Source organism: Solanum dulcamara, chromosome 2 (genome assembly GCF_947179165.1).
Source record: "Solanum dulcamara chromosome 2, daSolDulc1.2, whole genome shotgun sequence".
In the NCBI taxonomy this organism is placed as follows: domain Eukaryota; kingdom Viridiplantae; phylum Streptophyta; class Magnoliopsida; order Solanales; family Solanaceae; genus Solanum; species Solanum dulcamara.
In genome coordinates this window covers 10,069,441-10,076,340 of record NC_077238.1, presented here as the reverse complement: position 1 = coordinate 10,076,340, position 6,900 = coordinate 10,069,441, and the positions used below count along the sequence as shown (strand labels likewise).

Sequence of the window (6,900 nt, the reverse complement as noted above, 5' to 3'; positions counted from 1 at the left end):
GATATGCATAGATAGAAAAATATGCATCGGAGATGGCTTTTCCTTCAAAAAAGAGAAACTGAGAAGCAGTTGGAGAAGCAAAGATATGAGGAGAGTAATGGAAAGATAAATAGGTATAGAGCCCGTTTGGATGGGCTTAAAAAAAGTAATGAAGTGCTTTTAGAAGTTTGAAGTGCTGGAAGTTATTTTTATAAATAAGCAGTTTAGTGTTTGGATAAAAGTGTTTATGATGTGAATTTTAGGGTTAAAAGAATAAAAAAAGGTAGTTTGGGAATTTAGTTAAATTAAAAGGGATATAAAAGTAATTTCCATGGTTAAAGAAAATGACTTTAAGCACTTTGGAAAAAAAAGTTAGGAATCCTAACTTTTCATTTTTGACTGACTTTAAGAACTTTATGGCTTAAAGTCAGCAGTAGGCAAACACGTCCAAAAGCTAAAAAGAGGCTTTAAGTTGGTTTTGACCAACTTAAAGCCCATCCAAACGGGCTCATAGTCTGTAATAAAAGAAAATATCAAAATAAAAGTACAAATTAATCTAAAAGAATTCATTTATCTAAAAATCTCTACATGAACTCCATTTGTATGTTGTCCATTGAATTAGTGAGAGGAGATTTGGGCTTGTAAACACTATATTTGAGTTTGGGCCAAAAGTTCGAAATCCATAAGAAAGGTATGTATGTATTCGTCTTTTTAGGTGATTTGCATAAATAGAATTATGGGCATTAAATTACCTGCCTTTGTAATGACCCATTAAGTCATTTTGAGAATTAGTCCTTTTTTTTACAAAAGACTCAGTCCATAATTTTTTAATGATTATTTTGGACAATTTGATAATTTCGCTTATTTAGTTGAGGGGTAACTTTAGAAAATTAATTTAGTTGGTGGGCTAAATTGATAATTTATTTAATATCTTATACCACTTATTTCATATTTATGAAAATTAATTGGGGGTAAACGGAGGTTACAATATTGTTTTTCATACCTAGGGTGCCGCAATCAAAAACGGAGACAGTAGGTACTATGAACTCTTTCTTGGCCTTCCCATTTTTTTTTCTTATTAATTAATAATAACAACAATGTGCTTAAGAAATTAATGCCTTTAGTTAGACGGATTGGAGCCTATGGTATTTGTGTATTAGTGGATGGAAAGGAAATTTCAGTTTACTTGGATTTATTTATGGTGATTTGATCCAGGGGACAAAGGTGAGTGACCAATCACGGACAATTATAAGGCAATAACAAGGAATCATCATATACATATAATAAAGGTTAATATGGGTTAAAGAAGTGATTCGTTGTTAGAGGTCACTGTTTATGCATTAATTCTTGGTTTAAGAATATTTTTATTGTGGTCATTATATTATGATCCAAGTTTTGATATATTGGTATATATAATTAAATAGTAGGTGTATTATATTATATGAACACCATTAAATCTATCTTATTTGGAAGTTTGAGTCTTAATTCTTAACCCTAGGCTTGAAATTTAAAAAATATAAGTGTTACCATATAAATTGGCATCAAGATTAGGAACTTGATTATAGATTTGGGTGAGTTTTTGTGTCTAGGCTAGACATATAGTAAACTGTGTGTTGTTAGTTTTAAAATCTTATTGTGTTTATTTATTTGACTAGATTACGTTAATTTGGAGGCCCAACTTAAAGGGAAGGCTCAAGTCCCGGAGTAATTGCTTGATTATTTGAGGCAAGTGAATTTCTAAACCTCAGTTTAAGCTTGTACATGCTTGTATTTCCTTGTTACGTGCACTGAGGAGTAATGAGAATTGGACTGGATTATTGACTGTATAATTGGCCTTAAAATGGAGATGGGGGATATAAAATGACGATCTAATGACATGTATTGGTGAAATTGATATGATGAGATTATGAATTTATTTTGGACATGTGAAATGACTATGTTGATACGAGATAGAAAAAAATATTGTTGTTGTCATGTTATTATCGTGAATCATATGAACATGAATTGATTGCATGGGTTCTCACATACTGCGCTAAGACTGAAAATGATATGAAATAAAGGGGTCGGGTCACACGCTCTGTGGCAGGTAACATGGACTGAAATATTCTCCATGGGTTTTAGACTGTAATTCAGCAAATGTGTACCGATAGGACAGACATGCATCATCTCATTGCATTACATCGCATTTTATTGATATTTGTGAAATTCGTGTTTACCACTTATTGCTCTATATATGTTGAACTTGACTTGATATGATTCACTTGATGAGACTACTGATGAGTATTCGTGGACTGTATTATTATTATTGTGTAGAGTGTAGAGTTTGGCTGATTTTATGCAGGTTGTAGTTAAGGAGATTCGGTTGGGATGATAGGAGTACTTGTATCTATTGAGCTTTGCTTAGTTTTAGTTATCCACTTGCTGAGTACCGTATTGTTTGGTACTCACCCCTTGCTTCTACACTTGTTTAGGTTGTGAGCCCGGAGCTGCTTGATCTCCTAGTGTTTTCCACCACATCCAAGGCTATCATTTTGAGTGTTGAGGTAGCTGTTACATCCATTTAGCGGGCACCTCTTACTCTTTTATTATGTTTTAGTTGTATTCTAGAGACAAAGACATTGTGACTGTATTTTGTTTCGTACTTCGGTAATATATTAGTGGCTTGTACACGTGACAATCAATATTGGGGGATTTTAAGTTTGTTTTACGTGTTTTCGATTAAGTTAAATTTTGATTCATGTCTTTTCTTCTGCATCTACTTTCCGTTGGACATTAGACTGACTTGTCTCGATGGATTGATATGAGTGTCATCATACCCGGATTCGGGTTGTGACAGCCTTCGTGTGAGTTTTTAAAATTATTATTCGTGCCAGATTGTGGTCACCAGATACAAGTACCTGGTGCCTCCAAATACATATATCTCGAATATATGGAGTCAAATTAAGTATAATTTATTCTAGATACATTGTATCCAAGTGGATTTGTATGTATCCGACTCTCTCCTATCTCGTTCGCCTCTCTCTCTCTCTATGTATCTATATTTCAGAATATATATGTTATCCCAAATAGATGTATCTAGTATTGTTCGCATATATCTGGGATACACAAACTTTCTGTTACATTCCGTATTTTTGCATTTTGGATTATTCGTAAGCTAACGATTATAAATTCAAGGACTTTTAATTTTGAATTTTAAAAGGACATGATTTGTTGTAGATGTCAAGTTATATGAATAATTTATGTGTAGTAAAATACATCTCAAGAAGGACCCTTAAGCCAAATCAAAATAGAAGCCATCAAATATGTTTTTCTTAAAGTTACGTTTCGGGTAAGCTGACTTCGGGAGGCCATAACCTCTTTATAATTTGAGAATTTGGGAAAACTCTCAACATGAAAGTTGTAGATAATTGAAATATCTTTCCAACCATAGGTCGTGGGACGAAATGTGATATCGAAGTAATAAGATATAGACGTTTTAAGTCTGACAGGCCAAACTAAATAGTGAATTCGGCCCAACCCAATTCTAATTCGGGTCAGGCCCAATACCCACGAAATTAAATCTGATTTTTTGTAACTATTCCTTCATACTTTAGATCAACATAATTCTGGAAATTTCCAGAGAGAGAGAGAGAGAGAGAGTTCTTGAGAGAAATCCCAAATCCGACCAAAATTCAAGTCCCGAAATCCGAAGCTCATGAAGAGAAAATTGTTGTACGTCGCGTTGGCTTCAATTTGAGCTAGAAATCAGCCAATAAGGAGAAGATTTTATGTGGTGCTGCAAATTTAAGGTAATATTAAAGTCTCCTTTTCATTGTTAACAAGTTTAGTTAGAGTTTTAACGGATTAGAACGGAGAAAATAGTGTTATAAACTAGTTTGGTGATTTGTTGAGAGTTATGGGTTAAAGGGTTGTTTTAGGTAGATTAAATAGATGGAATTATCTTAGTGATGATGTATAATAATGGTTGATATTGTTTTGATGTTGTTGATGAGTTGTTGTTCTTGAATTTGGAGGAAAAAGGTGTATGAAGATTGTGAATGTTCAAACCCGTTTTTGGAATTGAGTAGCTGGTAGTAATTCTGGAATATCTCATTGTGTAGACCTTAGATTTTAGATATTAAACATGTTTTGGAAAGCTAATACACGTACCTACAACTCTTATGTTTATGTCTTAGTCTATATCTGCTGTTATTATGTCGAAAACTGAGCATGAATCTTAAGACAAATTCTGTCCAGATTCTGGATTGAAAATTCCTTCATGTATAGCTGTTCGTATTTTGATGATATCTCTTTGTAGAAAATGAATTTTGAGTTGATTTCTTTTGCATTGGAAACTTAAGACAGAGATCTAAATGTTTCATGAAGGTTATAAAGTCCAATTTTGCCGTTTTCATTTTCAAAATTTAGATACAACGTGAGGTACTTGACTTCCGAATTTACTGCTTTGGTAACATGAATAATAAATCTTATTTTGTGTCAATATTTTGGATTGTTGATGTTGGTTGATGATTATATGGCTGGTTTGAAAGTGGGAAAAGTGAGCGGTATAGGGGAGGTGCTGTCCAATTTTTTTTAGAAATAACCTACTAACGATAGACTACGTTTTATTCTTGTCCATAGCTTAATCATAGTGCTTAACGTTTTAATATAGGTTGAGACAATATTGGACAACATATACGTATAAACGCTAAAGGTATGTAAAGTTAACATTTTCTTCTTTTGGCATGATCCATATGAAACGAACGAATGACGTATGCTTAAATTCCAAAGAAACTCTTATTCGTAGATATACTCGGATGGCTACCGTTCTTGATTTTCAAAATTTATATTGTTATGTCTTGACTCATGTGTATGATTCCAGCCATCCTAGTTGGTATAACTCATGTTGTGGTATAATTCATATTTTAGTATGATCCATAATTGGTGTGATTCATAATGACTATTGTCTTGGGTTTCAAATGATGGACTATTTTGCTTATTCTATTAAGTCTCCGATAATGATCAAATTTCACAAGGTTGCTAATGATACCTTATTCGTGCATATTATTATGGTATTATTCACCGAGTCCTATGATAGGCCGGGTATGTTATCATGTATGGATTCCACTACATTATTCACCGAGTCCCTTACTAGAGGGCCGGGTACGTGATATGATAATATGATATTATAATGATATGACGATATGATTATGGCACCGAGTCCCATAATGGGCCGGGTACGGTATCAGTGTACACTACTCTATTCACCGAGTCCCTTACTAGAGGGTCGGGTATGGTATATATATACATATGACGATATATTGATATAATTGTGACACCGAGTCCCATAACGGGCCAGGTACGATATATGATGATGATATGCATGTCTTTATTTTATAAGACACAGGTACAGTGATTTATTGATTAGGATACTTGACTCCTGAATCTTTATTTCAGATGTAATCTCCTTTACGATATTTTATGCTTTATATACTCGGTACATATTTCGTACTGACCCCCTTCTTCGGGGGGCTGCGTTTCGTGCCCGCAGGTACAGATACTCATTTTGGAGAGCCGCCACCTTAGGATTCTACTCAACGGGTTGAAGTGCTCCATTGTCTCGGAGCCTAAACTTTTGGTACTAATCCTTATAATGTATATATTTGTGTATTTTGGGGGTACGGCGGGGCCCTGTCTCATCATATGCTATTGTTAATCCTCTTAGAGGTCTGTAGACACATGAGTGGGTTGTATGTAGATGTTGTCTGGTGTACTAGTATGGCTTATGTTTTTGGACATTTACATTCGGAGTGAAAGCCTTGTCGGCTTACGTATTATGTTATCTTATTTTTGACAATTAAGACTCCCCAAGAAATAGCTAATTTTGGTATATATATAAGTGACCGTTTGAGACAACGTGCTACCCATATAAATTCTATATCGTGTTTAATTGTCGATTGACAATAGATAATATGTGTGTATACAAGTGTCCAATTCGGACACTAGTCACGGCCTACGGGGCTAGGTCGTGACACTTTCTTACTCGCCTCTTTCCTAAATCACTTGCCTCCCCCTATCTCGTTCGCCCGCCCCTTTTCCTCTCTCGCTCGCCTCTCTCCTTATGTATCTATATTTCAAAGTGTATTTGGTAGCAAAAATACATGTATCTAGGTGTATCTGACTTAAAATATGGTATGAAATTATTAATTATTGAGACAATATGTAATAATTCAAACTATATGTAGAATTAGTAAATATGGTAGGAATGTTTGTGTAATTACGTAGTTTTTCCTAGGGGTGTTCATGGTTCGGTTTGGGTCGGTTATTGATTAAAATCATAATCAAACCAATTTAATCAGTTATTAAATGTCTAAAACCATAACCAAACCAAGTAAAATAATAACCACGGGTTTGGTTATTGTCGGTTTGGTTTGGTTTGGTTCGGTTATTCGGTTTATGACTAGCCGAGATAATTCAAATATTCTCTCTCTACATTCTTCAAATTCTCACGAAGCTCTTTTTTCCTCACGCCCACAGAGGTTCGAAACAGAAAAGGAAACAAATTAAACATTCGAAACAAAAAAAACAACTTAAAATCAATTTAAAATTTGAAAAACTTCTTACAAACCTTCTCAAAATTTGACAATCTTATACTTGGGGTTGAGGAGTTGAGGTTGCTCTTGAGCCTTCACTGTTAGTCTATGACTGTGAGTCTGTGACTTTGTGAGAAACCAACGTGAGAGGAACAGAAATGTAAAAAGAAAACAGATACTAGGGTTTTAAAGTTTTAACTTTTACCTTATGTTGTTGCCTACTGCTTAAGTGCTTAGTGCTTATTAGGAATTTAGGATTTAGAATTGGGCTTGAGAGTTGGCTAATAGGCTTGGATTGTTGGACTTGGACTGTTGTTTAGTGTTTATTAGAATTTATAATTGGGCTTGA

At 34.2% G+C, this 6,900-nt stretch overlaps 1 long non-coding RNA gene across 1 annotated transcript; it reads left to right on the top strand.

Moving 5' to 3' along the window:
* Positions 1-3,584: 3,584 nt before the first annotated feature.
* LOC129875242 (uncharacterized) lies at positions 3,585-5,881 on the top strand. Its single transcript, XR_008763111.1, has 3 exons — positions 3,585-3,767; positions 4,631-4,672; positions 5,510-5,881. It is a non-coding gene; the product is annotated as an uncharacterized LOC129875242 (long non-coding RNA).
* The last annotated feature ends 1,019 nt before the right edge of the window (positions 5,882-6,900 follow it).